At 49.4% G+C, this 18,933-nt stretch overlaps 1 protein-coding gene across 1 annotated transcript in view; it reads left to right on the top strand.

Moving 5' to 3' along the window:
* The window catches only part of PCCA (propionyl-CoA carboxylase subunit alpha), a 3,020,006-nt gene that overhangs the window by 1,273,252 nt on the left and 1,727,821 nt on the right, over positions 1-18,933 (top strand). The window lies entirely within an intron of this gene.

Here is an 18,933-nt window from a genome sequence, read left to right as displayed (position 1 = left end):
GATTAGTATATTTTTATATTTTAGCCTGTCTTTTTTTTTTAATTATTTGTATTTACCAAAACTGCTTTGTTTTACAAAGCGACTTCAGAGTTCAAAGTTTTCAACAGCCGACATTTCAGTTTTATTCTTTTGGGTCTCTTTCTTGCCGTCTTTGGGCTTCAATTTGTGTTAAAGCTATTTGTAGAATTTTCGCAGTGGCGATAGACCATGTTTTTTGACCACTTATCAGGCGTGGCCACCAAGCCTCTTCCTCACGAATGGAGAAAATCTCTAGAACTGGTGAGCGATAAGTCTGTCTGATTTTTCGTAACGCCGAGCAGGAAATCAGTAAATGGCATACTGATTTGATCGCTTCATCCTTTTTACGGAGCCTGCAGCTGTTGGTGCTCGAGAGTCCTCTTACATGAAGGATTTCATTCGTTGGAAGTAAGTTTAGTCTTGCTCTCAGGAAAACCTGCCTTAGCGGCCTACTGGGGAATTTCTTGTAAATTTCCGCGGTGTCATTTACTTTCATTGAGAGCGACGGCAAATGGCTTAAAAGTTTGTTCTTCCCAGCCTTTTCAAGGGTAGTGATCCAGTCAAGTTCCTCTAGTTTTTTTTTTTTTTTACTCTGAGTGGGTTTTGGATCAAGTCGTCCTCTGTGCATGAGATTGAAATGAGTTGGTCCCTTTTTTTGGATGCCCATGTTGCCATCATTTTGGAGCCACCTTCCTTGATTTCTGTGTTTATCAGTTTGTATCGGGGCGATGCGTCCGGTAGCAAGATTTTGACATGCTGCTATTTTCCATTATTGCATTTAGAGAGATGAGGCTAAGCTCTCCTGATCACCGGAAGTGAAGTTGATTTGGGGAAGGTCATCACAGATTTTTTGCCAGATTGCCTCCGGTATCATTGGCATAGCATCAGCGTCATAAATCAAACAGGGGACAACTTTTGCTTTGTAATACTTGATTACAGGCATCAAGGAAAAGCGTCTGAATTTGGTGTCCATCATTTGCGCTTGTGACGTCAGTGAGCAGACCTTGTTCCAGATGAATCTTTGCATGCTCAGTTCTGATCGTTTTGTCCAGCATTAACCCCAATATTTGAATTCGATCACTCTTTCTATTTTGATGTTTTCGAGTTGCCATGGCATCATGTTTGATCTTTTCGCCTTTCTTTCAATGATCATAATCTTGGTTTTCTTTTTATCGATTTCCAACTTGTTGCGTCCGATATAATCTGACAGATTAGCCAGTTGGTGTTGTAGGCCAATCAGTGTTTGGTTTAGCAGGGTAATGTCATCTGCGTATAGTATTCGGGGGACCAGGGTCCCTCCTAGTTTCGGTGGAAATGCTCTCATGGAGGAAGTTGAGTCTTGATAGTCCCCTATGAAGGCTAAAAAAAGTGCCAGAGCCAGAGGACATCCCTGCTTTACCCCTCTCCTCGTCAGGGATTTCATCTGATAAGGTTCCATTTCTGTTCAACTTCACCCTCATTAATGTTCCAAAGTGGAGGGCTTTTATAGGTTCAAGAATCTTTTTTGGACAGTTCCCACCCTGGATTTTTGCCCAAAACAAAGGTCTGTCAACTTTGTCAAACGCCTGGGTGAGATCTATGAACGCTAGATACACCCTTGAGGGCCCTTCTTGAGTTTTGTTTTTCACGATGCTCAGGAGCATGATGTTTACTGTTGTCCCTGAATTTTTCTGGAAACCTGCTTGGAAGCGGTCATCGCTAGGGGGGGTCTTTGCCCAAACTTGAAATTTCTGGAGTAGGAGCATTCCGAACAGTTTCCCGATGGTTTCGAGGAGGGCGATCGGACGATAGTTTTGTGGATCTGCCCGGTCGCCCTTCTTGAAAATTGGGACCACCACAGATGACGTCCACGACCTTGGAAGTGATCTTGAGGAAGCACATTTTTTAAATACCATGGTGATGAGCATTGACCACTCTGCTGGAAAGTTCTTAAGGTCAATGTTAGTCACTCCATCCGCCCCGGGGCCCGCCAAGATTTTAGCTTGCGGATGATTGTTTTAATGTCTTCCTCGTTGGAGAGATCGGCCCAGGGAGCTTCCATGTCAATGGAAGACCCAGACGGGTCAGTTGATCAGAGCGGTCTTCAGCGCTAGAAGTGGACTATCCAGTTTTCTTCGCTCACGGAGTTAGACTGTGATGGTTCATTATGCGCCCGATGTTTTTATTAAAGTCCAGAAGTCTCTAGCGTTCTTGCCAACCAATTATCTCAACATTCCTTCTGAGTTTCTTTGGTAGAGGGAGATCCGATGATTACTTAACCATGATTTGTAAAACCTGGATTCTTTTCTAAGCTCAATTTGATCCGTAGGCGATTTAGTATTGTTGGCTTTTCGCTTTAGACGTCTTAGGTGGGCGTGTTTTACCACCAACTGCTTGTCATATTAGTGAGTGCTGTGGTCCCCTAAAGAGTTTTTTTTTTTTTTTGTCGCTACCTTGTAGCGGCTCAGGTGAGGTTGGTAATCTGGTTCATCAGGGACATTTGGTTTGCTGCAGTCCAGCTGTCTTTGATAGTTAAACGCTAGAGCTTTGATTCTGCTGGCTGTGAGCTTAAGGCAGTTGCCTTGGATTTTACATTCGGTTGGTAGTGAGAGGGGTGGCGTCATGCGGCTTGGTGTAGCCCAAGTCGCTTTCAACAAATTGTGGTCCCTTGCAGCAGTTCTTATAACTTCGAAGGAAGTTGCCAGCTTTGTCATACTGTCTGACACAAAGATGTAATCAATTGTTACGCTTGAATTGTCTCTTTCTCACGTTGGATGGCGATCTGGATTGGGGAAAGCCTGGGCGATGTTGTGGTAGCCAAGTGACTCCATCAGCTCATACCAGTGAGCTCCTCTTAATTCAGCTGGTGTTTTTAATTGCTTCTTACCGGCTGGCGATCTGGTATACCTAGCATTTAGGTCCCCGCAGATTATGATATGCACCACTTCCTTTTCTGCATAGTGATAGTAGAGTTCTTTCTCAATGGTCTTTAAGAACTTTGTGTCCGATATTGTTTGAGGGTTCCAGTAAACGATAATTGCTACTGGTATCGTCTGAGTGAGGGTGGTGTTGAGATCAAGGACGTTCCAGGTAGTCGGCACTGCCAAGTGGTTTAGAGAGACGGTCAGGGTCCTTTGGATGCTGATTCCGCTGCCTGAATGGACAGCCAATAGTAGCCCTGCCGATGGGCGGCTTAGTCCGCTTTTTTTTGCAGGGGAGATTTCGATGCCAAAGCCGTCTAGATGCAGTTTTTCTGTTAACCACGTTTCTTGCAAAGCTAGAATGTCAAAGTTACTTAAGTTGACGCCACCCCTTTCCATCAAGTGCTGGTATCCCTGTGTATTCCATGAACCCATGTTCAATGTGGTGGCAGATGAGTTGGTGTGTTTTGGTGTGACAGATTTTCGAGAGTCATTGCCACAGGTCGCAGATGGCTATTTCTTGGCGTAGGTCGACAGCGTTTTAGGCAGCTAGGCCCAGAGTTGTTTCATTGAAGGAAGATTAGTTGTTTTAGTAGGAAGCTTCAGGGAGTTGGATGAATTGGTGGCTGGTAAGCCCCGAACTTGTGGTCTAAATGGACCTGTTTCGGTAGGACTATCCGATGTGTGGAGTCTCTGATTAGATTGATGGAGCATGTTTGAGACCCCAGGAGTCTTGTCGGTGGGCCTCCTCTCTTTGTTATGTTCTTTCGAAGTTGCCAAAGTAGAATGTCTTATCAATTGGATTGGAGACTGAGGGCTTGACCATATGGCGAGGCATTCTGTTGGCGTTGTACAGATCTTCAGTTTTGGACCTAAAGTTACAGTCATCATACGTTTGCTGATGCCTATGCCTCGGGGAAGTCTCTTCGTGTCTACTATTTGCAAGCTCTGACAGGTGGAAGCCCCGCTGGAACAGCTCTTCCAGTGCTTCTTTGAGGAGAGTGGGCAAGACGGATGTTCTTATGTGAATGTAGGCCTTTGTGATAGCCCTTCTATGATATGGTTCCACTTGCGTATAGTCCTCTGGTTTAAAAACTTTCAGGGCAGTAATTTTGCTGAAGATTTTCCTCACTGTTCTTCTGTTGAGAATAATGGTCTCGTGGTTCCGGTAGGATTGTTCTAATTTGAGTGGTATCGTAGGGGTGAGGTTCCTCCTCCTGCCCGGTTTCCTTCGCAGTTCACGATCCTTTGGTGTATGTGTCGCAAGATCTGATGATTGGTAACAGCCCTTGTTCGGTCTTGGCATGTGGGCACATGAGTAGTCTGGTTTAGAGACATTCTCAGTTGTGTTGTAGGATGAACTTTCAGGCTTTCTGCACAACTGTTCTCTCAGATCAGACGGTCTGAAGGATCTTACCGACGAGGGTGGGTAGTCTCTGTGGTTTCGCTTTTCCTGATGTTTTCTCAGGCTGTTCGATGAATCACAGGAAGACTTCATTTTTCTCTCTGAACTGTGTGTTTTTTTTTTTCTCGCAGGCGTTTTTTATCTCTGTGTTAACAGTTTTTTTGCCAGGTAGTCTTTCTGGGTCTTCTTCAAGATCAAATTGTAGATGTTGCGAGATGTTCATGGATGACTTGTCCGCCAGGAAGTCTGCCATGATCGGAGATTTCTGGGCAGATGGTAGCTTCCTTTCGTCATTGACTGACCTTTCTTGGTCTACCGACCTTGACTGTGTTGTCTTTCTTTTCGGGGTTTCCTTTAATAATATGGAAGTTGTTGCAGTGCTGTTTACAATCGCTGATCTCTTTTTTTTCACGTAAGAGATCATGTAGTTTCAGCAGGGCTGGATTTTTCGCAGTCACATTTTCCTTAACTGTTTGTTCCTTTAGGGATGAGCCTGTGATAATGCATGACGCTACATCCTTTTGCGGCTGGTTAGATTCTCCTTTCTTACCATTCGCCTTCGCAGGACGTTTACTCTGTGAATTTACTTGGAACAAGAAAACCTCAGGTAAGATGGAGCTTCCTCCTTGGATGTTGCCTTGTTGGAAGTTAAATATGTTGAAGTTTTCCGGGTTCAGATCCGTCCTTACTGCACTGTTAGCATTTTTCTGCTCAATTTGGGTGCTCTGGGTGATCTGAGTTGCCATCTTTGTAGTCACGTTAGTATTGCTGGGATGCTGTTTATTTATTTGCCCATCTGGGGCATTCTGTTTATTTGAGTATTAGTTTTTTTGTTGAGGGCGATTGTGTTTTGTTCCATCGCTAAGATAAACCCTTCTAGGTATATCAATTTGGTGTGCATCATCGTGGATATTGTAGAGTGATCTTTCAGATTGTCATTTATTGCCTCATATAGTTTGCAAAAAGGGGCCAACGCGATGGTAATTGCTGACATGATCGTTGTCATGTTGAGTTTTTTGGACAGGGTATCCTTTTGGGTTGATGGCAAATACTCACTTTGGCTCTGACGCCTCATTGGTGTGTTCAAGAGTGAGTCCTGACTCGTCACCCGTACTGGTGACTAGTGTTTTGGGTAGTTTCTGCTGCTTCGCCGAGGTGGTAATGAATTCACAAAGAGGTCTCTTTCCAACATTTGGCTTTGGGGTCCCATACTGCTGCTGTCCTTCTGTGGTTCCACTTCCTTTGCTTTTTGGTCTTCTCTGGCCGGAATTGAATGTTGTGACCCTTCAGGTGGGACCACTGGTGCTACATCTCTCTTGTTAAGCGAAGGAGATTGCGACAGTGTCAGCTCTGGAGTGGATTGATCCCATGTGGGCAGGATGATCTCTGAGTTTGCAGCTGGGAGCGGGTCATTTGAGGGCCTTTCTGCACTATGTGGGCTCTCCTCTACGTCAGGGCTCTGTGTATTTCTTTTCTTGACTGTGGACGCCAAGTTTTTTTCCGGGCTGCCTTGTGCCGTAGCTGTTTTAGGTATGTTGCTTGGAGCAAAAGCGGTTTGTGTCAAAATGTCCTCTGAGAAGGTGCCCGTTTTCCAAATCTTTATGGCCGGCAAAGGGTCCTGAATAGCCTCTAAGATCTCGGCATCCGAGAGTTCATCTAAATGGTCATGTTTGCGTTTCCCATATTTCTTGAAAAAGTCTTTCAAAGAATTGCATTGGGCCGTTTTAAAAAACGTTTTTTTTAGCGTCATTTTAGATCGTTTTTTTTTCAAGGCGATAGGGGTTGGACTTGTGATTTGTCTTGCGTGGTATTCTCACTTGACAATGTCTTTTTGGCTTTGTTGGTTGCAACAGCCTGCTTGCGTGTTGGTTTTTCTAGCAGTAGTGTCTGTTCTGTAAAGACATCGGCAGCATGATGTTTTTCTTTTGCCGTGCCTACAGCTGGTTCACCTTTTGGCTGCGGTGAGTCAAGTTCGATATTCAGGGTTGCTTCGTGAATGCAACCATTTGTCCGAACCCGACCAGAGGGATCCTCTGCTTCGGCCCCTCCCTCCAGGAAGGGGCTTCGACTGAGGACAACTGTTGCTGCCTGTATTTCAGTGTGAATAGACACGGGGCCACGTTCCGGAGTCCCGTAGGGCGAAGAACTGGTGAGTGGAGGGAATGCTTGTTGCGGGGAGCAGGGGTTACTGGCCAGCAAATGTTCGGATGGAGAAAGCTGCTCCCACGCTAGGTGTTCCATGGCTTCCAGCCTCCCGTTGGCGCTGGCCCGTTCAGCTGGGGCAAGCCTCCCCGCCGTCAGCCCTCCGGCTGCTGGTGTAGGGACTATGCCAACGGCCCGGGTGGGAGGCCAGTCAGTTGAAGCAAAACTTCCATCGACGTCGCGTTGAATCAGTGCTCTCCTTGGTTTGCACTGGGGTGACATCTACCGATTGTGTTAGGCGCTTTGGCCGAAGCAAAGTCAGTTCTTCGTTGCTTGGGGGTGATGGCGATTCCAAGGACTTCGGTGGTGCTGATAACAAGCGGCCTCTGCTTGTTGACTGGCCGGCAGGAGAGTCTTTCCTTAAAAGAGGGGCCTTGGAGCTCCAGAGACATAATTTCTCACCTTCACCCTCGATTAGTGATTTCGCAGGGGAGCTGGTCGCGGGCGGAGTCATTTTCCGAGCGACCTACAGTCCTGACAAGGATTGCAAAGACTGCTCCTACCTCAGCGACTAGCTCCGCGGCCACTCCACGGCAAGTGGATGTTCTTATGGGTCCTCCCACAAGAAAAACAGTAGCACTGGTAGACAGACTTCGAGTCTCAGGGGAACAGGAGCTGAATAGGAGCACGCTGAAGGTAGTTGACTGCAAAGACTGCTCCCACCTCAGCGACTAGCTCCACGGCCTTTCTTCTATGTCGCTGCCAGGCATTAAGAACCGTTTGATGCCATGGCATTACAGTTATGAAAATAGTGGCAGGGGGTGCTAGTTCACTACTGCCAAAAATAGAGTGCATATCCACTGAAAGCGTACCTGGCCAAGTAACTAGTTCTTTGGGAATGCACAGTGTCTAATTTTATTTTTTAGGTCTGCTTGTAACAGAAGATAAATATCAACTTGCATTTTGCATATCAATCTAGTACCACCCACAAGGGCAGTCCAGCACCAAATTACTAGGCAATTCTCTGTTCAACAATAGTATCACAATCAACGCGTGTCTGCCTTGTTGGGTGTGATCAGTGGTTAGGTATAGCTGTGATGCTGTCTCTCTGTGGGCTATCTTCCTCTCTCTATGCATAGCGAGACCGCTTCACGTCACTGACCCGTACCAAGTCAGAATAACATGTCTGGGGTTGCTGCTGTTGCTCCTGTTTAGAGAATTGCCTAGCATTTCAGATCTGGACTGCCCTTGGGGGCATGATCGGACTGATATGCCAATGGGTATTTGTCCTTTGGTAAGGCACAGTGGGCTAAAGGATGATTGCAGATCTTCATAAGCGGCACCTTGCTATTGAACAGGCCATTTAAGCTGTATTTGTTCTCAATAAAGGGGCTCTTTAGCTACTGCTTGTAGCCCAGAGGAACCCCATCAGCTTGATACCAACAACCAAGAGCTACCTTTGACTGCCCAGGCCAACTGATATGAAGTGGTCAATTACTTCATGGTAGATTTCATTGTGTTTTTGTCTTTTAATGTGGTCACACCCCCTCCCCACAATGCCCACCCCCACACCTCCTACATCTCAACATTTGGCTACTTTCTGCAAAAAATGAAACCTACCACAAAGCAACTAACCACGTCATAATTTGCTGATGAAACCACAGTGATGAAATACAACAATTCTATGTTTTTGGACATGTGTACAAAGAAGCATCTATAAGGTATTCAAAGAAAAATGTCACATATATTGGTACAAAAGACACTTTGCATCTCATATTAAAGTTTGATTTGCAGCACTCTTTACTTTTTCTTTATTCCCAATAGTTAGTTCCTGCTCACTAGGCCACAAGGTGATACTTGCTACCCAAGCACTGCTTTTGGCACCCACATTTCAAACCTTAATTTCGGTTCCTTGCATTTGTTTTTGAAAACCTTGCTTTCAGGTTGTCGTGCGTGATTTTAATCATGTTGCAAATGTGGGGGAAAACACAAGGACTGTGGTTTTTACTCTGTGTATATGACAATGTTTTTTTGTAAATATACATATTAGTGCAAGTCTTCTTTTCAGCAAACATGAAGTCCTAGATTCACCTTAGAAAACCAATCGACGAGAGGGCGCTAGAGAGCCAACCAAGATGGCTGCTCCCTTGTGAGCTCCTGTGTGGCCCTGCATGAATCCTGTTTAATCGTAGCAGCTCTGGTGGATTGTCAACCCATTCCTGTAAGAATGCTAGGCCCCGGCCACCCAATCGCCGCCTGGAAAATCTCCCGTGGGCCAGTAAACACGGCTCACGGTGAGAGACGGTTCACTGGTGAGCGGCCCGGGAGCTCAGCCGTGAGGCGGCTATTCCCGCTCCCTGAAAAGATACCGCTAACAGCGCCCCAACGCTTCTCAATGGCAGCTAAAGAGAAATAACTAATGCAGTGACCTGCCTGCCCGGTTGCCACGCCGACGGGTCGAGGCAGAGGTGAACCGAACAGGGCCCCCACCGCACAGAGGCAGATCAACCCGCTCTGGAGTCGCAGCCCCCACCAACACCACTGAGGGTACGTTGGATGCTGTCCGGCAGGATCATCGGTCCGTAGTCCAGAGCTGGCAGCAGGAGTACAACAACCAACCCGCTCCCTGCGGACCCCGACAGCGAAGAGCATCACACAGAGAAGGCGAAGGTGTGAAACCCTGTCTCCCTACACCATGGACCATGGTAATTGCAGCCTGCGGGTGCCGTATATGACCCCCCCCCCCGTCCAGACAGCAAGAGAGGCCACAAGCGTGGAGTGCACCATACACTATACGCAACACAGCCCAGCGACTACAGGATATCCGATTGCAGGAGAGCACGTTCAAACTGTAATCTGGCAGCAAACCTACATGGAAAGTCCTCACGGCAAACGCCGACGAACACAACAGTCAGAAGGGAACCAACCTCCAGAAATAAAGTTAAACCACGGAATTCCATACCACATCAAAACCGTAAGACAATAGATCCTACGTGATAAGATACTCGCCTCCTCTTGCAATCACTCCGACCACGCCAGGAGAGGCATCAAAGCAATCAAGCCGAGCGCAGCCGACTACACAGTCCAGCCGGCGATCCCCTCAGAAGTAGAAGGCCCAGAAAGAACACAGCAGGATTAACGTTGCATTAACCCACTGTCCCGCCGGCGAAGACCTCAGACGCAATATCCGCCCAGGCCATACCATGATAGACTAACTGGACATAATCAAACGAGGCAATTACCTCAATCAGCGGAGGGGCCCGCAACCTCGCAGCAAATTCAACTTGAGAACGGAGCAACAAATGGCAGAAATCACTGCAATCAGCGCGAGGACAGCTGCTACCATGATAAGGTACTGCATTACAAGCGTAATCACTCACTGACACTTAAAGCTAGGTAACTTGTTATATCCCGCAACCTTCTCCTGAGCATACAACTCTGTTGTGTCGACTGGGCAGGAAACCGCATCCGGGCAGAACCCAGGATCACACAGTACGGCACAAACCGCCCAACACAACTTTCCCCCTAGACACGACTGGGGGAGGACCATAGAGGGGAACAGCAGAGAAGTCAATAAGCAGATAGTACGCGCCCTCTTTTGCCGCGAACCAAGATGCGATCAACTAAGACCGTTCTGGGAGTATAGCGTTAAGATCTCATCAAAAGAAGACTTCACAACTACCCAGTAGCGTAGAGTAAACCACGGGAAGAATAACTTCGAGTGGCACGAACAGCAATATTAGAGTGTAAACACAAGGACTTCACACATCCCAAAGAACCACCAGCCAGGAAGGTGTCCCAGCCGCACAAGTGTCTAGTCCTCAACTCCCGGATCAACTCAGTACAGACCGCTCTAGCAGTTTAACACCCTCTCTGCAAACTAGTAAAATTAGCACAGAGACCTTCCATAGCCTGCGCTGCAACAACCGCTGCAGATGGCATTGCGCTATCACTGCAGTACTGGTAACGGGATCCGGCTTTACAACATAGACCATGGGGAAGACCGACAAGTCGCAACGCAAGCTGAATTTTGAGGCCGGTCATGCATCTAAAACACTCCGGTCTAACAAAGGAACTGAATCCTCGACGCAAGATGCATCTCAAGAAGATGACCCTTCTCAACCCCTCGACATCAGAAATCCTCCTTGAGTTAAAAGCTGGAATCGGAAACCTCGATAGTAAAATCGACAGTCTCTCCTCCAAGGTAGATCAACTGCAGCACAGACTCGACAATCGCACAGAACGCCTAGACATGGTAGAACAGCGAGTGTCAGATCTAGACAACGACCCTGGCGGCAAGAATATCAACAATGGAAACTCGAATGAAAACAACGAATGCTTGAAATGAAGACCAGGAGAAATAATGTGAGAATAGTCGGGGTCATAGAACAGACAAGAATGGAAGATCACGTTGAAGCACTATGCACACAACTTTTCGGGGCCGACGCGCCATCACGTCTGTTCGTTGTTGAAAGCGCTCATAGGATTCCAGCAACTAAACTGATTCCTGGGGCTCCACGTCGCCCAATCATTGTGAAAGTAATCAATTACAAAGATCGGGACACGATCCCGAGACTCGCGAGAGGAAAGAGTGAACTGCAACACGACGGGGATACTATTCACTTCTACCCAGACTTCTCACCAGCTGTTCATGCGCAAAGAAGGTCCTTCACAAGTATAAAACATAGGCTGTGTGACAATCCGATTCCCTACTCGATGCTCTTTCCAGCCAGGCTCTGTATACAACACAAAGGGAAAGCCCAATTCTTTCAATCACCCAAAGAAGCCAGCTCTTACTTGGACCAGGCAGGATGCAGACCCACGAACAACAACTCAAGACCACCACAGAGAGAGCGTGAAGAAACCCGCCGTAATCAGCCACCAGAAACAGTGATAAGAAAAACACAAATATGGCGAGATTCCCACCGGAGAACATTAAGAGGGCAACCACCCCAGAGCCACGCAACTTGGGAGGCTCCTAGCGCCCCTTGCACAGCAGAGTTAAAGACCACTAGTTGGATGCTAACAGGGAGGGCAACGAGTATGATCAGGTTGGGGGGTTGCTCGTGAAATAGGGGAGGAAACAACCGGCAAGTTGGGGGTTGCCAAGTTAAGTAAAGTTCTTAATTTCGTACATGCACCGACCACTCTACACCACCACGCTTCTACCCACCGCTCCAGAGGTTGGCCACCTTTCAGCAAATACATAGGAAAAATCGCTTCGAAACCACAGCCACAGAAACCACTGAAGACTCTGCTGAAAAAATGGGAAAAGTAAATACAATCTCGTTACATGGAATATTGAAGGCGGCAACCAGCCAACCAAAATGAGGAAAATAACGCAGTATCTACGTCGACATAGAATCGACATAGCTCTCATTCAGGAAACCCACCTGCGCCCTACCTCAGAAAATCTTTGGGCCAGAGATTGGGGCTACCATAGATATTTTGCTTTCTATTCCTCCTATGCTAGAGGGGTGGCTATCCTAATTAACAAGACAACTAACTTTAAGCTAATAACGACTCATAAAGACACAGAGGGCAGGTCACTGCTAGTGTACGGGACGGTTGAAGGGGACGAACTCATTCTGATGAACTCCTATGGCCCGAACACAGATGGACCCAATAACTCCGACTGAGCGATGACCCACCTGGAATCAAACAGGAGGGCTGCAGTCATCTGGGGTGGAGACCTCAATACACCGCTTGACCCCAACAAAGATAAGTCCCACAACACTTCCAAGACAAGCCTACAAATCACCGAGATATGCAAAGCATATGACCTTACAGACATCTGGAGATACAAACACAGGGATGCCCGAGAATATACCTATTATTCCTGGGTCCACAAAACTAGCTCGAGACTTGACTATCTCCTAGTATCTTTACACAGTCGGTGCCAATGGGGTAACTGCCAAATCCTTCCCAGATCCTTATCAGACCACTCAGCCATGTCTCTTGAATGTGTCGCATCTTGTGATAATAGTAGCAGAACCCCCTGGAGGTTCAAGCCCAGAGCCCTACAAGACCAGGTTTTTGCAGACGAACTACGAACTGAAATAGTGTCCTTTATCGAGATTAACCAAGGCTCCGTGTTCTCAGCAGGTACACTTTGGGAAACCTTAAAGTGCTTTGTTAGAGGGGTCTGTCTAGCAAAAGAAAACAATCCTCAAGCTGCTGAGAAGAGAACTGGCTTCAAGTTATGCTCGCCTTAAAGATCTTGAACAAGTACTTTCATCCGCAAATACCCCCTGGAATCTGGCAGCGTTGCAAGAGGAACTAGAAACTTTCAGAACAGCGGCAGACAGAGAAATAACATTTCTGATGAGCCACCACAAGATTCGCAGTTATGGTGAAGGGCAGAAACCTGGGGCGCTCTTGGCGAGACTAGTGGCAGCTGAGAGAAAACCCACAATGATCGAATCTTACTCCTACGTCCCGTCCCCTTTCCTCCATATTTATGGGACATCTCTCCGTCCTGTGGGATGGGACCGGAGCACTTTGTAAAAAGCATCCAAATATTTTTCTAAAATGTGTCCCTCATCATCGCCCATCAGTCCTTTTCTCCGCACGATCAGGGCTGGACGCACTTGCATCCTCGGAAGAGTTTCTTCCCTGTTTTCCTCTCTGGCTCTCGCTAGCGTTCGTTTACTAGTCTGTCTGTCTTTTAAACTAGATTTTCCAGACTGTTCATCGTGTAACCGTCGCTTCGCGAGGGCGGATCCCCATCCTCTTTGTTTAGAGTGTTTGGGTCCGGAACACCTTTGGGACTCCTGTTTTTACTGTGACTCCCTTTCGGTCCGGGCACTTCAACGTCGGTTGGAGCGGTGGGAGGTGGTGTTCGGACGAACTCCTCCTTCTCATTTTCAGGCGTTTACCGCGTGTTTCTTCTTCTCGTCGATGAGTTCTTTACTTTTCAGAGCACCCCGGCCGGGGGATACCTTCCCGGGTTCCTCTCGGGCCGGGAGGGGCGTTGATCGCTCTGTTACTAGGATTCGCCCTGAGGTGCCTGTCGGGCCTAATAATTCTACCAGAGTTTTCTCCGAGGGTCTCCGTAAAGGGCCTGTGTTCACCGGAGTACGCTCTGAGGCCCCTCCTGTGGGGGCTGTTTGTAGGCCCAGTTCTACTGAGTCGTGGGGTACCGGAGCTTGCTCTGAGGCCGCTCTTTGTGCTTCCCTCAAACAAAACCGGGGTGCGCCCCGAGGCCTTGGCTGGGCTTGAAGTTACCGAACAGATGTTCGAGGCCTGTGCCGATAAGGCTTCTACCGGGCCTAGGTCCGAGGTCCCTCGTACAGAGGCTAAGGCTACCAACAGTTCTGAGGGGCCGGGCAAGGCCCTGTCGGTGAAAGCGGTTGCTCACCGTTCCCGCTCTTGTGGTGATACCAGATCTGCTGAGGGGGCAAAGAAGAAAGTTTCTTCTTTTACCGGCAGTGCCGAGGCCCTTCCTTCGAAGGCTCAGTTGGCGGTTGGTATGTCGCAGAAACATTCCAGGCCTCATAGTACCGGCTCTGCCGAGGTTCCTTATGTTAAGGCTAAAATTAAGACCCCTGACCCATCGACGGGGACCCCTGCCTCACTTCCTCACGTGCCGCAGTTCCCCTCAGATGAGGACAAAATGGTGCCGTTCCCGCCACGACCACGGCGGCCATTTTAGGTACTACCCCTACAACTACACCATTGGCTCCTGGTGTAGGGTTCGGTCCTTTGGGTGAACCTAAGGTCCCTTGTGCGCATCCTTACTGGCCGGTTTATGATTGGAACGCCCGGATGCCTCTTCCGCACAATGTTTCGTTGCCCACGGGGCGGCTCCCTTGATTTATGTGGATAGGTCGGTGGAGGGGCCGGTGTGGCACCCTTCCCCGTTACGTCCCTGGATTTGTCCACCTCATGAGAGGCCTCCTCAGGTTCCGAAACAATCTCCTGAGGACGCCTTTTTCGGTAAATTTCAAGCGCTTATGCGCACCGACCCCATGAGGGAATATTTCAAAGGGCTTTTCAAGGAGATATGTCCAGCTGCGCCTGCGGCCCCACCCGTTCCTCTGGTGGTCCCGCCGGCACCTCCCTTGCCCGTGGTGCCTCCCCCTGCGCTTCCGCCTTTGCCACCATTGTCCCCAGTGGACAATGCAGTGCCTGACACGGCTCAGCAGGATCCTGACCTGTCAGATCACCCTCAAGGCGATCACGACAACGAGGACCTTCCCCGCTCTATCTGAGCTTTCCATGACTGGGTGCTGGACATGATTTTCTTAGATGTTCCGGTGCCCGAGGCACCCGCTCCGCAGGAGGGCATGCTTTCTGGGGCGTTCACCTTGTCTCCCTTGGAGCGTACCGGCCTGTTCTTGCAGAAGGACGTTCTGGCCGAGGTCCGAAGAGTTTGGGAAAAGCCACACTCTGGACTTTTTGTCAATAAAAAGATTGACGCGAGGTACAGGCTGCATTCTTCGGAAGAAGTGGCCTTGTTGTCTTGTCCGCCTCCCTCCTCCACAGTGGTGGCTGCAGCTACGTTGCAATCCAGACCTGCAGCATCCTCCTCCGCGACGGCTACTCAGGTCTTGGGAAAGGAGGACAAGCTCCTGGACTCCCTAGGGAGGAAAATCTTTGCCAATTCGGCCTTACAGCTCAGGCAGGCCAATGCAGAATTGATTTTGGCTGGAGCTAACATGCGGATGTGGAGAGGTCTGTCGGAGTTTGAGGAGCACATTCCGGTCGAGAAGTTTTCAGAGGGGGCCTTTCCGATGCCAGGGTCTTGGCCCAGGATCTCCTGGAGGCTGCGGCTCATCACGTAGACACCTCGGCTCGGGGCCTGATGCTTGGGGTTGATACCTCGCGGCAAGCGTGGCTGCATGCCACTAAGTTTTCGAAGGAAGTGCAAGACAAGGTTCTGGACCTTCCATTCGATGGTAAGGAGCTTTTTCACTCTTCTACTGATGTAGAGCTCACCAAAACCAAAGATATCACGCAGACTGCTAAATCATTGTCTGTTCTGGTTAAAGCTCCTTTCAAATCCCAAAGACCGTTGTCGCAAAGTCGACCTTCCTCTGGTTTTAGGAGCTTCCTCGACCGCAAATCTCGCAGAGTGGATACTCCTGCGGGGAATAACCGCCGTAGACAACCGCGTACGCGGTTTTTCTCCCGCTCCTCGGCCTCCTCATCATGTTCAGGTGGCACCGCCACCGATAAGCCTGCCAAATGAGGGTTTTCCGCGCTCGCACGAGACCACGGTGGGAGGACGCATTGCGTCTCATTGGGAGGTGTGGCAGACCATCACAGAAGACAGATGGGTCTTGTCAGTCGCTAGAGCGGGCTTCCGCTTACCTTTACCCCCTACCCCACCCCTCAACCCTCCTTTTCAGCTGTCGGGCTCACCCTCCCTCAAGGCCGAGGTTCAGAAACTTCTGGACCTCAGAGCTGTGGAACCCGTTCCCCTTGGGGAGCGAGGGGAGGGCTTCTACTCCCGGCTATTTATGGTGCCCAAACCCAACCAGGCTGGCCTGCGCACCATCCTAGACCTTTCCCAGTTCAGTCTTTTCCTACCCCAAGAGAAATTCAAGATGATCACGCCTGGCCAGATTCGCTCCTCTTTGCAGATGGGCGATTGGCTCAGCGTGGTGGATCTTCAGGATGCGTACATGCATATCCTGATTTGGAATCCTCACAGGAGATACCTCTGCTTCTCTTTGGGAGAGGAGCACTTCCAGTTTCGGGTGCTTCCTTTTGGTCTCAGCTCGGCGCCACGTGTCTTCACGAAGATTATGTCGGTGATTGCGGCCTATCTTAGTCTCCATGGTATCCATGTGTATCCCTATTTGACTGACTGGCTCCTATGCAGCCCTTGTCCGTTGGCAGCAGCGGGCAACCTCCAGTCTCTCCTTCAGCTCCTGTTCCATCTTGGGCTGTCGGTGAACTGGCGGAAATCCTCCATGACAGTCTCACAGGACCTGACTTTCCTGGGTTTTCGTTGGAACACGATCGACTGCCGAGTGTATCTGACCGGGGACAGAATGGCAGATCTGTTGGCCACGTGTCAGATGTTTTCGCAGTCGGAGAGCATGTCGGCCTGGTGGTTCCAGAGGCTTCTGGGCCGTATGGCCTTGTGCGTGCTGGCTCTTCCGCTTGCTCGTCTCAAAATGAGACGGACCCAGATGGCTCTTCGGAGTTCCTGGCGTCAGGCTATGGACCCGGATTCCAAGCGGATAATGATTCCGGATTCCATGAGAGCAGACCTGGACTGGTGGTCATCTCTCAGGAACCTGTCAGTGGGCGCAGGGTTTCAGGACCCAGCCCCCATGGTGACGATCACGACGGACTCCTCCCTTTTGGGGTGGGGTGCGACATTAGATCTTCTTCAGGTCTCGGACCTCTGGTCGCCTCAGGACAAGCTCCTGCACATAAATCATTTGGAGCTTCTGGCGATTTTTCTGGCGCTCAAGGCGTTTCGACCGCTCATTGTCAACAAGGTGGTCTGCATAAGAATGGACAATGTGGTATCAATGTATTACATAAACAAGCAAGGGGGAACAAAGTCTCCCCCTCTCGTGGACCTGTCCATCCAGATTTGGGAGTGGGCCGTGCTTCATGAGGTCTAGCTGCTTGCAGTGCACATCCCGGGCCAGCTGAATGTCACTGCGGATGCCCTCAGCCGGCGGACAGTGGTCAGCTACGAGTGGGAGTTGAAGGCGGAGATCCTCTCATGGATTTTCTCACGTTGGGGCACACCGGAGGTGGACCTCTCCGCCAAGGCGGTAAACAAGAAGCTTCCTCAGTATGCCTCCAGAGGGGGGCTGGGAGCGTCCTCTCTGGGGGACGCTCTCGAGGTTCCATGGCACAAAATGAGAGCTTACGACTTCCCACATCTTATTCTGGTTCATCGAGCAATTTGGAAGTTGAAGAGCTCTGTCGACTGTTCTCTTCTACTGATAGCTCCGTGGTGGCCGGCCAGGTTTTGGTTCTCAGAACTTCAACACCCGTCGGTGTGTCCGCCGATCAGGTTACCAGTAACTCCCGATCTTCTTCACCAGGGGGAACAGCAGATGTGGCACCCCTCCCCACAATAGCTCAGCATGGCGGCATGGTGCCTGAGTTCAAGTCTCTAGAGCATTTGGGTTTGTCTGCGGATAACATGCGCATTATCCAGGCAGCCAGGAAACCCTCGACCAGATCCCAATACAAGAGTAAATGGCTCAGGTTCTGTCATTGGTGTTTGGAGAAAGAATTGGACCCGAGGGTGGCAACGATTGACACGGTGCTGTCCTTCGTATCCTCCCTAGCAGAGTCAGGGGTTCATGTTCTCTCTTGCAGGACTTATCTCTCAGCGGTTTCCGCTTACCTCTCTACAGACCGGTGTTCTTATTCTCTAACACGGTGGTGAAGAGACATTTTGCTGGCTTGACACGCATCTACCCTCCGGTTCGTAATCGCACCCGCCTTGGGACCTAAATGTAGTCCTGACGGCGCTGTGCCATAAACCCTTTGAGCCAATGGCTACGGTTGACCTAAAGTACGTGTCCTGGAAAGTGTCCTTTCTGGTCGCCGTTACGTCAGCGAGGAGAGTGAGTGAGCTCCAGGCATTGTCGGTGGAGCATCCTTTCTTGGTCTTTCACAAGGACAAGGTAGTCCTTCGGACAAACCTGGCTTTCCTACCAAAGGTAGTGACCGAATTCCATCTGAATCAGTCAATTTCCCTTACGGTCTTTTTTCCGAACCCTGCCTTGGAGGCGGAAAGGGTTCTACACTGTCTGGATGTCCGAAGAGCTCTTAAGTTCTACCTGGACAGGACTTCCGAGCTTCGGAGTTCTTAACTTTTTGTGACCTTTGGTAACCCTCAGGGCAGGCCGGCATCTAAGGCATCTATTTCCAGATGGATTGCCGCCTGTATCACGGAGTCTTTCACCGTCCAAAAGCTGAAACCTCCTAAAGGTATCCATGCACACCTGGTGCGGGGCAAGGCAGCCGCGGTTGCTTTTCAGAAGTATGTTCCCTGGGAGTCCATCGCTAAAGCAGCTACTTGGGCCTCCCCATCTGCTTTCTGTAAGCATTACTGCCTCTATATGAGCTCTAGAGCTGACGCTCAGTTTGGCCAGGCTGTGCTGAAGAACCTGTTTCAGTAAGGGGTATTTTCATCCACCCATAGTTCCTGTAAGGAGTGCTTGGGAATCTCCCATAAGTATGGAGGAAAGGGGACGGGACGTAGGAGTATTACCAGGTTACTCACCGTAGTGACCACCTTACTCCTAGCCCCCTTTCCTCCATACGCCCGCCCGCCGTCTCCTCTAATAAGGTTCCTCTGCCGCCGTCTCCTCTAATAAGGTTCCTCTGTTATTGCTAATGGGTCTTTGACCCTGTGATAGAAAAGGACTGATGGGCGATGCAGGAAAGAGAGGAGGGTCACATTTTTTAAATAAATTTGGATTCTTTTTACAAAGTGCTCTGGTCCCGTCCCACAGGGCGGAGAGAGGTCCCATAAATATG

Source organism: Ambystoma mexicanum, chromosome 7p (assembly GCF_040938575.1).
Source record: "Ambystoma mexicanum isolate Mex_15411 chromosome 7p, UKY_AmexF1_1, whole genome shotgun sequence".
NCBI classification, from domain to species: domain Eukaryota; kingdom Metazoa; phylum Chordata; class Amphibia; order Caudata; family Ambystomatidae; genus Ambystoma; species Ambystoma mexicanum.
The sequence above is the reverse complement of the archived record's forward strand: the minus strand, read 5'-3'. Positions and strand labels throughout refer to the sequence as shown.